General features: G+C 43.6%; 1 long non-coding RNA gene across 2 annotated transcripts; it reads left to right on the plus strand.

The window, feature by feature from the left end:
- Positions 1-1,139: 1,139 nt before the first annotated feature.
- LOC122931699 lies at positions 1,140-10,455 on the plus strand. 2 transcript variants are annotated; one of them, XR_006388240.1, is made up of 5 exons: positions 1,140-1,283; positions 1,364-1,439; positions 1,525-1,622; positions 1,713-1,765; positions 10,003-10,455. It is a non-coding gene; the product is annotated as an uncharacterized LOC122931699 (long non-coding RNA). The 2 variants fall into 2 exon arrangements; XR_006388239.1 differs by lacking the exon at positions 10,003-10,455 and having other exon boundaries at positions 1,713-2,250.
- The last annotated feature ends 2,677 nt before the right edge of the window (positions 10,456-13,132 follow it).

Genomic DNA, 13,132 nt, shown 5'->3' on the forward strand with positions numbered 1-13,132 from the left:
TGATACCCTGTTCAAGATTTGGATAACTAAATTTAATGAGAATAATAGACTAATCTCTACATAGTCATTCGGGTGGGCCACGACACAGTTATATGCACTATGTAAGTGGTGGGGGAGATGTCCCTACCACTGCTACCCTAATCTGGTCCTCTGCCCAGGGACGTCCCCTAGTGGTGGGGACTCCCTGTCCTCGAGCCTAGCCTCACCTCCTGTCTAACCCTGATAAGGTGACAGGTGGAGAGAAGCTAATGTAAGGGTGGCCCCCCAACGGATGACTAGCACAAAAAAGAGGAGGAAAAGAGGTGTCCACTGTATACAACCCTCGTGACGGATCGCCAAGAGGTACAGGGTTCACCTAGTAAATAAAATACGCAGACAAACACACGCACATGGACAAACTAATACGGTAATAAAAGGATAAAGATATGATATACCACAACCCCGACACGTTTCACCCACAAAGTGGGATCATCAGGGGGTAATACGAGGTAGGTATAATACAGACACGGAGCCCAAAACCTAAGTACAACAGGCCCCGTCCGATAATGATGCGTAATTTAAAAATTGCGTTAGATAATTACGTAAAGACCTCAGACCCAAGCTTAATATAAAGGAGAATAGATGAATGTGTGCCAGATGGCGGAGTACATACGGTCACTTGGCAGTGAATCTCTTCCATTACTCTATATATACATTCTTTGCACATTTTTCCTCCCCCACCTCTTCTATCTCCCTCCCCCAGCCCCAACCTATACCATCATTATGCCTGCTGTTATCTATTATTTGCTGCTTCTTACCCCACATGGGGTTAATGTCAGCTCTATCACTCTTAAGACACTCCCTCTCAGACGACACCTCCATCTAGATCACATCTACCCAACCAGACTGCCTGGTTTTCTACATTACTGATACAATATATGGGGCCACTGTGCGCTTTTGCTATGCGCTCCATACACCTGACATCCTGTTTTGCAGCAGCCCGGAAGTGTCCGTTCCGCCGTGCGTTCCACGGTGGAACGCACGCCTAACGCTAGTCACGCAGCACTTGGATAGCTGCGTCTCACATGCCGGTTTTCCGCCCGGCGGAAGTCTGGAGGGGTGCATCTCGGCGTGCGTTCCAGTGTGGAACGCACGCACAACGGCAGGTATGGGCTAGCAGCTTCGTGGCTGTCCCTCCACCTGGGTCCTGCTGCCCATTACTAATTGGAGGTGGGGCTATTAAAAGGGGTGGGGGACATGCAACAATTGCCTCAGACCCATTTCCACACCGATGGTGGCGCTATGTAAGTACACACTTCGCTATTCCCATATCATATAGGCTGTCAGTCCACAGGTTTACAATATAGGTTTTATTACTTTCCAGGCACTATATTGTCGACCGCTCTTTATTATAGGAGCTAATCCCTGCGGGGCTGCTCTGCTTTGGCAGTTACTTCCAGGTATTTGAGTTGATGTTATTTCCACTTCCTATATCTGAGGGGGTCATCCACATTATTAGCATGGTGATCATCCTGTTTCTTACAGGTATACCTATTTAGGTTTGGGGCCATTACCATTGATGCCCCCTGATGAGCACTCGTACAATTAATCTTTTTGTGACTTGGTGCCTTCTGTGACTTCAGGTATTTACTAAATATCGGATGTGTATCCCCATGACGAGTTTTCACATATATATAAATTTATGTTCTCCTCTCTGTTTTTATCCTTTGCAGAGTTTTTGCATGCGTCCGACATACCCCATCGTCATTTTCACTGCCAAGTGACCGTATGTACTCCGCCATATGGCACACATTCATCTATTCTCCTTTATATTAAGCTTGGGTCTGAGGTCTTTACGTAATTATCTAACGCAATTTTTAAATTACGCATCATTATCGGACGGGGCCTGTTGTACTTAGGTTTATGGGCTCCGTGTCTGTATTATACCTACCTCGTATTACCCCCTGATGATCCCACTTTGTGGGTGAAACGCGTCGGGGTTGTGGTATATCATATCTTTATCCTTTTATTACCGTATTAGTTTGTCCATGTGCGTGTGTTTGTCTGCGTATTTTATTTACTAGTCAAACCCTGTACCTCCTGGCGATCCGTCACGAGGGTTGTATACAGTGGACACCTCTTCTCCTCCTCTTTTCTGTGCTAGTCATCCGTTGGGGGGCCACCCTTACATTAGCTTCTCTCCACCTGTCACCTTATCAGGGTTAGACAGGAGGTGAGGCTAGGCTCGAGGACAGGGAGTCCCCACCAATAGGGGACGTCCCTGGGCAGAGGACCAGATTAGGGTAGCAGTGGTAGGGACATCTCCCCCACCACTTACATAGTGCATATAACTGTGTCGTGGCCCACCCGAATGACTGTAGAGATTAGTCTATTATTCTCATTAAATTTAGTTATCCAAATCTTGAACAGGGTATCATTGCTGGACATTTTGATTTCTTTACCCTTACCCTTATTCTGTATAAGTTGGTACCTTTACTGCTGGACTTTCTTAAGAGTGCATTTTAGGTTCATCCTAAAATTACACCCACAAGCCAAATATCCCTAATTTTTATGAGTAGTATATTCTATAATTTTGCTTATAGTTTTTCTAGAACTTTTTCACTGCCTTTCTGCTTTAGTACCTGAAATACTTTCTGTTTGTTATTTCTGCCCATTTTACATTTGTATTTATTCATCTTGTTTTGTTCCTGTTCCTAGCCCTTTTATTCTCATAAGCTATGTCTCACAATGAAATTTTAGGATGATTATAAGAATATCCCATTTAGTATCTGTCTTACTTCAGCAAATGACATTTACAGGGCCGTCTTTACCAAGGGGCAAAAGAGGCACCTGCCCCGGGCCCAGTTGCTCCTGGGGGGCCCAAGGCAGCTGCCTCTTGAGCCCTGCTAGCCACTGCCCCAGGTGTCAGGCTGTCAGCTACACAGGGGGAACTGCCATGCCATGCCTGCCGGCACTCCAGCCAGCGTACTGTGTCTGTGAGAGCTGTGATCTAGGACCCTAATGACATCATCACCATGTGACCAGTAAACTAGAAATATTACTGGTCACATGGCTATGAGGTCATCACAGGTCCTTGAGTGTTGCAGGAGAAGTTTGCCTTAACTGTGGAGCTTTTTTTGTGAAGATTACATCAGGAAAAGGTGACAGGGGCTATTATGCTAATGCTAATATACTGTAAACTACTGTATAGTGGGGTGCTGTATACTGTGTGGGGGCCTGTATACTGTGGGGGGCTGTATACTGTGGCAGCCTGTATACTGTGGGGGCCTGTATACTGTGGGGGGGCCTGTGTACTGTGTGGGGGCCTGTATACTGTTGGAGGCTGTATACTGTATACTGTGGGTGCTGTATAGTGTGGAGTGCTATATTGCTGTACTGTATAGTGTGGGGGGCTGTATCGTGTATAGTTTGGGGTGCTGTATACGGTGCGGTGCTATACTGATCTACTGTATACTGTGAGGTGTTGTATACTGTGGGGTGCTGTATACTGTGGGCTGCTATACTGCTCTACTATATACTGTGAGGTACTGTATAGTGTGGGGTGCTATACTGCATACTGTGTGGTGCTGTATACTATAGGGTGCTATACTGCATACTGTGGGGTGCTGGGGTGCACTGTAACACCAGGGTGAGCCGAGCCCTGGTCTCCTTCCTGCAAAGCGGTGCCCACTTCCAGCCTGAGCCCAGCTGCCCAGAGCACTGATCCTGAGCCGCTGGAGTCTTCAGAACTGGAAGTATTTATATCACTGTACTCTACCAGATGTGTGGATTTTTTGTGTGTGTGTTGTGGTGAAGGGCGTGATTGCCTGCTAAGGTGTGGGAAGGCGGGATCCAGGGGGCCCAAGTAAATTTTTGCCCAGGGTCCAATCAATATTAAAGACGGCCCTGGGCATTTATCATGCAGACAAAGGTGATATAAGGCACTTACTAATGTATTGTCACTGTCTATATTTCCTCCTTTGCTGGCTTGATTCATATATCCGTTCCACCATACACTGCTCGTTTCCAGTGGTTATGACCACCGCTACAACGCAAATACAACAACGCAAATACAAGGTTGGCAGGATGAGAGCTGCTGCACATGTTTACCTGTGTGCCACCAGAGGCCAAAGCTTTTTCCTATAGTGCGCAAGCACGAGCACCACAGCTGGTTTGCAGGGTGGTCATAACCCCTGGAACGGAGCAGTGTATAATACGATTAAAAAAATGTATCAAGCCAGCAAAGAAGGCAATATGGACAATCCCAATACATTGGTAAGTGAGACAACCCCTTTATCAAATTTCTTCTTTTTGAAGTTGAGTGTTTTGTGGCTCCTCAACAAAACACCCTATTAAACTTGAAATGTATTGTATTGTGGTGACTATTTCCCAAGTTTCCCTTAACCTGCACCTTTATTATTCTGTCAAGTCTTTTGGTTAATATTAAAGGGACATTCCTGTGCAAAAAATATTTTTCCACTATGAACACCTTACCCAGATATACATTTTAGTCATTTACCTTTATGTAAAATTTAACTTCTTACCTTTTTTCTTATGCCATTTCCCTGAGACCAGAAGTCCTGTAGTTCTCTTATTCTCGACACAGGAGGAAGCGGTTTTCTCTCCCCTCTGTGACTAAGGGGGTTTGGCTCTAATCAACAGCCGCTCCCTTTTGGTTCATTCCCTCACTCATTAGAAAATCTTCTGCCAACTTGCTGCATTACATCATGTGACTCCAGCTATATTGGAATATCCACACCTCCCAAAAAGCAGTTTTTACATCCCACGGACCTCCCTCACACTTCTGATTGGCATCTAGACTACCATTCTACCTCATCCCCTCCTGTCTGTTCTATTTTCTATCCTCGCGTTTCACTGCAGTGATATCCCCCATTACCCAGCACAATAGACTGCAAATTGGATGCAGTACAGACTGCACTTTACCTGGATACAGTACAGACTATCCAGAGCTGATGAAGGCTAAGGTGATATATCACATGGCCCGATGCATCCACACATGAGTCAGGCACACTACAGTCTTCTTTTCCTGCTTTTCATTTTGCCTTCCATCAGCTGTACAGGGCTGATAAAATCAGCAGTGATATCCACCAGGTGCCGGAGCATTAGTTCACAAATTGGACTCAGAACAGGGTGCTGGGATTGCTTTTCACTTTTGATGCTCATTAGCTGTGCCATCAATGCCATAACAACATATAACCATAAAGTAACCATCATGTAAAAAACTATTTAATAACAGGATCTGTTCAATTATATTATATAGTTACTGGCCATCTTATCTGACAAAACCACCTGTCTAAAAGATCATTTTATTATAATATTGGGTTGTCAACCTGCAGTACCCAAGAAGAGAGTCACTGAAAAAAGGTGGTTTGTTCTAATGTTGAATTATTAAGTGAAATGTTGAAATTTATTGAATTTATGTACTCAACAGTATTGTATGATAGGTCAGGGTTGGCTCCCCCTTTAGGTTGCTAGGAGATATACCTGGGTCTGCCCCTAGTCAGTAGAGATGGTCTATGTCTAGTTGGGCTACTGAGAGTACATATTTCGGCATCCTCCTCAGCACTAGGCCTGAGTCCAAGAGAGCCATAATCTCTGAGACAGTTATAGGTATCCAACATGCTCCAGAGAGATAGAGAAATAAAGGAAGATTACAAGATCCAGAATCTGCAAAATTGTGCATAAATACATTGCTGCTGTGAGGGGGAATATCGGCAATGCAACTTTTACCACTTTGAGACAGTTTGGCCATCCATATGTTTATTCTGTACCACTCAGTCAAGGAATTACAAAAAGTTAACAAGAACCTCATTGACAGCCTAAGTTTCTGCAGAGAGACTTTAGAAGGAAAGACAGAGGAGGACCACAATCCCCATCATTGCTGCTAACCACATATTGCTATTGATGAAGAATTGCACTGTGATTTGCTTGTAACTGTGTCTCAGAGGGTACCAGTGTGAGGACTGTCACTGTGTTCTGTGTTCACAACTATCATTGCCAGAGAGACTACCACTCCCACCCTCCGCTTGATGCAAACCCGAAGATTGTGTTAAAGTCAGAGCATGTGTGGGGTAAATGGGCCCCCTGTTGCTCACTTGCTAACGCATTCTCTAGCGCTGTCACAGATTAGTGAGGCACAGATCAACAATCAGTTCAGTAGTTCCAGACAATCTCTAAATACGGCCTCTAAGTAGAATAAGAGGACGTAGAAAGGATATCTCTGCTATGTCAGTAAGTTTGCAATTTAATCATGTGAATTTACGTAAAGGGAATGTATCATCAGAAAATGACATTGTTTAAATCACATTTTTATGTTAAACTATTTTTTAAAGAATTTTTGGCGATGCTAATATATCTATATTTAAACAAAAGCCATAAAATCCTACAGTTTTCACACTGATCACTAAGGGTCATATGAGGAGCCACTTCTTGGGCTCTATCGATCACTTTTCTGCAGTTTTTTGATTATTGTTACAAGCATGATCAGAATGACATATCACCTATGTGTATAGATAATACAGGATCCATCATTCACAATAGGTGATTGTCAGAGCTTATCTATTCTATCCTTGTATAATGATCTCTGCACAGGTCGCAGAGCACGCCTAGAAAACTCTCCGATAAAAGTCAATGACGTCCTCTCCTAACCATTGTGTGTCTATGGACCATGGGGCTGCCGTAAAGCAATTTTCTAAATGCTGTTAAGAACAGCTCAGGCACGATGGCCGTCCCCATAATTATGTTCAGGAAATAGAATAAAAACATCTGCAATTAGAAAATAAAAACATTAGAAAAAAGGATATGGGTTACTATTTGGTTTTAACTGGCAGAAAAAAAATTCTGTGACACATTGCCTTTAAGCGTTAAAGTAGCAAGATCTGACTAAGTTAGAACACAGATTAATTCTTCAAATTGTTAGACCCGGAAAAGCAATTACAATAAAAATATAAATATGTAAGACACATTATTGTTAGCCACATCTAACCTCATAGTAACTAGGTAGTTCCTAGTAACAAAACAGAAAATCAGACACGTGGAATATTACCCCTTACGGTGACTTGGTGTAGGATATTGACTTACTCCCAAAAATCAAACAGATTATGATAGCTACTAGGATCTACATCCTGTAACTAACCCCCAGACTTACAATAGCACTGTGATTGTCATGTACAAAGAAAGAATAACATGTGAAACTAACTTCAAAGTGTATGACCACACACAAGAAAAGAAATTGCCTTTGTGACATTAAAAGGGACAAAGGCTCATAAAACTTAAATGCAGACAAATGAGGCATTGTTCAGATCAGCATTGTGGCTCCATTTATAACGTGCGACAGATTACAATGATGTCTGACAGTGCCACTTTGATTTATAATCTGTAAAATGCTATGTCATTTGACAGCAAAAATATTACCTCATGATGGAAGTGCCCCAATGTAAATGTGAACAAAGCCTAAAGTTATAGATATAGGAGCTTAGTTTGGAGCCTCTGTCTGCTGAAATTACTGCTATTCTTGCCATCAAAAAGTCCTTGACAGAAGCCCAATAGAGCCTTTGATAATTCAGTAGCTCATCGGACAATGTAGGGATTAGAGACGAGTAAACCAATACTAATCAGGTTTGTCATGAATTTCACAAAAATATGAAGTTTTGGCGATTCGGACAAATCTCACAAAGGGAGGTAAAGTAGGCAGGGAGGATGAAGGATGAGGATCAGATGACCCTGGGAGGGGCCCTGGGCTACCCCACAAGGCTTTGCAGCCAGCGGGGCAGCCAATCAAGTGATAGAATATTGGCTTGTGCGGGGATTCGCTTTGGTAGGCAGGTTACCGGACGCAGTATAGAGGCAATCACAAAGTCTTTAACTTAAATAGTTCAGTGTTTATTCACACAGAAGGCAAAACAAAATAACAGTTTGCAGTGTTGGTGTTTGTTCACACCATGGAAAGTCCACAGAACACAAACGTTCACCTGGTTAGAAGTTTTTCATCAGCCATCCACAGCAGGCTTTAGAGGGCCTGTTTTCCAGCAATGCGGCTCTCAGCCCTTTAGCACGGCACACCTCATGCAGATCCCAAAAACACAGCGTCTCCACAGGCTCACTGTGAAGTGGAGGATAATGGAGGATAATGTTTTTTTTTATATCCCAAATCAAAACCCGGCCTGGAACGTGGGGAGAAGCCACCCATCCTGCACTTTGGCTTCTCCCAGTAAGAGCCGGCCCAAATCGGCTCTAGAGCAATACTAAATAACAAATAGTGTCAGTCAGCACTAACTGCCGCTAACACTTAAAATCACCGGCTCTTACCTCACCGAGGCCACACATTCAAAAACGGACCCTTGTGCCTTCCTACACTGATCAATCACGCTCTGTGCTAGCTCTGAAGCATTGTGAGCTCAGCCACTGATGTCATAGAACATGTCTGCCATGTCTCTAACAGATGCCAATTACAGACACAAGCCAGCCATCTTAGGGACTTGCAGGGATAGTGTAGTGATTGTGAAGAATTTATATTTAGTTAGGTATATTGAATTACTACTGTAGAAAGTCAGGTTTTATCAGTGGGGAATGGATAGGGCCAGATAGTGTGCAGTGTGTCTTAGGCCCCATTCAGACAACTTTATGGCCTCCGTGCCCATGTTGTAGACCACAAACAGAGGGCCCACAAAACTCGGGCACGGGCTGTGTGAACTCTCTGCTGCAGACCTACAGACCTATTGCCTTGAATGGGTCAACCATCTGCAACATATGGCAAAAGATAGGACATGTCCTATCTTTTGCGTTGCGGAGGCATGGACCTGGAAGCTCATGGAAGGGCTTCCGAGTGTTTCCATGGGCTTGCGATCTGTGCCTCTGCACCACAAAATATATGTTGCAGATTGCGGACCCATTCAAGTTAATAGCTCCCCACTGCAGCACAGTCATATGTCACCAAAAAATCTATTTATCATGAGTTGTTACTCTGACCCAAAATACATTGGCCCAGATTTACTCATGTGCCTGCAGCGAGCCAATCTGTCTAAAAAGTAGCACTAATTGGCACTATTTGACTAAGGTTTCTAGCTTCTACACAAAATTGCGCCACACTTCTGGCATAAGATCTGTCATAAGGTAAGCCACCCAATAGTTGGTATACAGCCAGAGAAAACTTTCTATCCCTGCACCACATATCATCCAGGCTGAGACACAGTGATTAGTGCAAGACTAGTAAGCCTGTCTAAATGTATGCCATCTTTAAGATTAGTAATTCTGTTTTGATCAAACAAAATTTACGAAAATTGTCTTTCAGTTCCACGTCTTCACCAAAAACAATTAAAAACTGTCTTTTCTCTCCTAAACTGCATATACTAAACCACTGCCATCTGCAAGCTCTATTTTGTCCAATTGAGAAATTAAAATAAAAGACATCCGTCCCTGCCTTGTACTCTCAAGTGGTGGGGAATGTGGGCCGCTTGTAGGATTTTTCGCTCTGTGAAAAGGTGCCTGCCACCATGGACATGGAGTAGCTGTAATGGCTAGGGACAATACTTGTCTTTCATAGCCCACTGAGTCAATGTTTTGCATGGCAGCAGCACCACAGCAGTGGTCCTATTGACATCTCCATGTTCCTTCCTCCACATCCATCTCAATGGGCTTCCTCCCATCCACAACAAAAACAGGGCAGAGCATGGCTTCCACTATTGCTCCTTCCTTTCATATGTGTGAACTAAAGCTTTGTCATGCTGTCTTAGAACTGATGAGAGTGGGCAAGAGAAGCCACGCAGGAGATCAGTTTCTAATTTGCATCAAGTAACAGATTTCCCGATGGATGTCTTCCTGCCAACTACAACTGGGAAAAGTGGTCAGTGACACTGGCAGGAACATCGTGGCTGTGCTGCATTTGTAGGAAATAACACATGCTCATGTATGACACCACCATAGTAGTCCCTTTAAAGAGGCCATCAGATTTTGTTAATCTTAAAAACCATAACAAATGTGACATCACGGTTTATTTTTAATCAGGCTGTTTGTTAACACCGTCAACAATACATTTATTGCACCTCCCCAGTCCTGGGCTGCAGAAGTGGTGGCCTGTCCATAGCCCAGACCAAAAACTGGATTTTGAGAAGAGGAGCATCACATGGCTGGGTGGTTCCCAAGCAGCCAATCTTTGCAACTTCGAGAAGGTAATAAGTACTGTATATTAGAAACATTTCTCTACAGGTAAAATGTGAGCAATTAAGGTGGGTTTGCAGAGCCTACTGGTCCTGGAAAACTCCTTTACAATGTCCCTGCTATTGTTTGCAGTCTTGATACAATGAAGTAGACATTTTGCCTTCCTATAATATTCTCCACTCTCCTAGCAGTTCAGTAATTATGACCAGATGAGCATTCCTTCCCTTAGAAACATAGAAACATAGAATGTGTCGGCAGATAAGAACCATTTGGCCCATCTAGTCTGCCCAATATACTGAATACTATGGATAGCCCCTGGCCCTATCTTATATGAAGGATGGCCTTATGCCTATCCCATGCATGCTTAAACTCCTTCACTGTATTTGCAGCTACCACTTCTGCAGGAAGGCTATTCCATGCATCCACTACTCTCTCAGTAAAGTAATACTTCCTGATATTACTATTAAACCTTTGCCCCTCTAATTTAAAACTATGTCCTCTTGTAGCAGTTTTTCTTCTTTTAAAGTATAACTGTCATATATATTTTTTTGGGGATTGTGAAGATTAATATCTCCTTGGTTGCCCTATTTCAACTTTTCACTGTGTATTCCACAGTTTTGTTCCCTGTACTGCCTACTTTTACCTGTGCTTAAAATAGTGTTGCTAGGCATGGTCCGTCTATGTGTTGAAGGACGGAGGACGCAGAAGCAGGCAGCGTGCAAGGTCAGATTACTGACAGCCAGGGACTGTAAGTAAATGATTAAAGCCAGGTCCTCCCCAGCAGCTGATAACAGTGCCTGGGCTGTGTGCACTTCTCCTTCTCCCTGCGCTTGGCAGACGCTCCCTCACTCAGCAGAGCTGGAGAAGTAGAGTTGAACTAGCGCAGAGCAGGGAAGGGAGATCTGCCGTCTGCTCAGTGTATAAATGAAAGCAACATGTGGTAAGAGGACCCCTTTGTGCTGCAGGAGATTAACCCTTTAGGGGGAGGGCTCTGGTTACTGACACTTTTGGGGGGCTTTTGTTACTGGCTAGTGAGGGCAGGCGGGATTAGCCTCAGGGTGAGGGCAGTGGCGGCCATCTTAACTGAATAGTGAAATTGCAGTTTTATGCAGACTGGTTGCTAAGGGCTGAATCTTATTAAATATGGGGTAAGTCAGTCTAATAGTAACGGATTCTGGAATATCATGTTATTAGTAACTACATATATGAAAATTGAAATTAGGGTCTAAGTGTGACAGTTATCCTTTAACCGCCTCCGGACCGCCTAACGCAGAATTGCGGTCCGGAGGCGGTCGATTCATTCCTCCTTGACGCGCCGGCGCGTCATCTCACGAGACGCGAGATTTCCTGTGAACGCGCGCACACAGGAGCGCGCGTTCACAGGAAACGGCAGGCAAACGAGAGCATCTACAGCCTGCCAGCGGCAATCGTTCGCTAGCAGGCTGTAGATGTGATTTTTTTTTTAACCCTTGAAAGGTATATCAGATGCTGTTTTGTTAACTTTTGCTTGGATCAACCACCAGAGGACACAGGTAGCTCTGTAAGTAGTACCAAACACCGCACTACACTACACTACACCCCCCGCCACTTATTAACCCCTTATTAACCCCTGATCACCCCATATAGACTCCCTGATCACCCCCCTGTCATTGATCACCCTCCTGTAAGGCTCCATTCAGACGTCCGTATGTGTTTTGCGGATGCACGGATCCGCAAAATACGGACACCGGCAATGTGCTTTCCGCATTTTGCGGATCCGCACATTGCCAGAACTATATAGAAAATGCCTTTTCTTGTCCGCAATTGCGGACAAGAATAGGACATGTTCTATAGGCTCTACAAAAAACGCAGTGCTCGCCCGATCAGGCCTGCCCCACCGCAGTGACCGAATTTTTTTTTCTGATCACTGCAAAAACTCACCATACCGAGTTCCTAGAATATTTTATTTTTTTGGCACAAGTTAGGGGAAAATGATTATTTTATTTATTTATTCTCTTACAAAATCATTTTCCGCTAACTTGTGCCAAAAATATAAATATTCTAGGAACTCGCCATGCCCCTCACGGAATACCTTGGGGTGTCTTCTTTCCAAAATGGGGTCACTTGTGGGGTATTTATACTGCCCTGGCATTTTAGGGGCCCTAAAGCGTGAGAAGAAGTCTGGAATCCAAATGCCTAAAAATGCCCTCCTAAAAGGTACTCATTGGAATTTGGGCCCCTTTGCGCATCTTGGCTGAAAAAAAGTGTCACACATGTGGTATCGCCGTACTCAGGAGAAGTAGGGCAATGGGTTTTGTGGTGTATTTTTACATATACCCAAACTTTGTGTGAGAAATATCTCTGTCAAATGACAACTTTGTATAAAAAAAATGGGAAAAGTTATATTTAAGAGAGATATTTCTCTCACTCAGCATGGGTATATGTAAAAATACACCCCAAAACACATTGCCCTACTTCTTCTGAGTACGGCGATACCACATGTGTGACACTTTTTTGCAGCCAAGATGCGCAAAGGGACCCAATTTCCAATGAGTACTTTCAGGATTTCACAGGGCATTTTTACGAATTTGGATTCCAAACTACTTCTCACGCTTTAGGGCCCCTAAAATGCCAGAGCAGTATAAATACCCCACATGTGACCCCATTTTGGAAAGAAGACACCCCAAGGTATTCCGTGAGGGGTATGGTTAGTTCATGTAAAATTTAATTTTTTTGTCACAAGTTAGTGGAATATGAGACTTTGTAAAATAAAAAATAATAAAAAAAAATAATCATTTTCCGCTAACATGTGACAAAAAAATAAAAACTTCCATGAACTCACTATGCCCATCAGCGAATACCTTAGGGTGTCTACTTTCCGAAATGGGGTCATTTGTGGGGTATTTCTACTGTCTGGTCATTGTAGAACCTCAGGAAACATGACAGGTGCTCAGAAAGTCAGAGCTGCTTCAAAATGCGGAAATTCACATTTTTGCAC

Source organism: Bufo gargarizans, chromosome 1 (assembly GCF_014858855.1).
Source record: "Bufo gargarizans isolate SCDJY-AF-19 chromosome 1, ASM1485885v1, whole genome shotgun sequence".
In the NCBI taxonomy this organism is placed as follows: domain Eukaryota; kingdom Metazoa; phylum Chordata; class Amphibia; order Anura; family Bufonidae; genus Bufo; species Bufo gargarizans.